Source organism: Entelurus aequoreus, linkage group LG19, assembly GCF_033978785.1.
Source record: "Entelurus aequoreus isolate RoL-2023_Sb linkage group LG19, RoL_Eaeq_v1.1, whole genome shotgun sequence".
In the NCBI taxonomy this organism is placed as follows: domain Eukaryota; kingdom Metazoa; phylum Chordata; class Actinopteri; order Syngnathiformes; family Syngnathidae; genus Entelurus; species Entelurus aequoreus.
In genome coordinates this window covers 19,713,559-19,714,438 of record NC_084749.1, presented here as the reverse complement: position 1 = coordinate 19,714,438, position 880 = coordinate 19,713,559, and positions in this window count along the sequence as shown.

The following is an 880-nucleotide window of genomic DNA, read 5'->3' as shown; positions in this document are numbered from 1 at the left end:
GAGAAATTGTTCCCAATTTTATGAGGAAAAAAGTCGACATATTGTGAGAAAAAGACTGCTCTTAGTGAATTTATTTTTGTTGAATTTTTTTTTTGTAATTGATTTTTAATCTTCATTATTTACTTCAAGTAAATAATATACATAAAAATATATAATATACATAAAAATATACTTTTAAATAAAAAAAAAAATGTTGGCCAATGGGGTGCATTTCAATGTCTTACACACACTTGTTATTACATATGTTGGCCAGAGGGGGAGCACTTCAAATTTTTACACACACTTGTTATTTCTTATGTTGACCACAGGGGGAGCACTTTTAAAATCAACACACGGTCAATTTGAAAAATCCCTCCTTTTTGGGACCACCCTCATTTTGATAGATTTCACCACCAGGGGTGCAAATGAGACATTCTCTATTAGATGCAATGGTTTTCCGTATTGGGACCAGGAGTTGCGTGTATGTCATCACTTGTTCACCGGTCCTCATATGGAAGGTACTTTTCCTTGTTGATGTCACACCAGAATGACGTTTTCACAATACAAAGTGTTTATTTGGCAACAGGTTCAGTGGGCAAATAGTGTTAAAACAGCATTACAGCTTCTGAAGAAGAACCTGCGTTTTCACAACAAAGGGCCACATAGGGGTGTCAAACTCATTTTAGCTCAGGGGCCGAATGGAGGAAAATCTGTGCACACGGACTATTAAAATCATGGCATTAAAACTAAAAAATTAAGACAACTTCAGATTGTTTTCTTTGTCTTACTTTGGCCAAAAATAAAACAAACACATTCTGAAAATATTACAATAAAAATATAGGGGGGAAAAATACCTGGCAGCAGTAAATTTTAGATCCATGAAGGAAAGAAGTGAATGAAT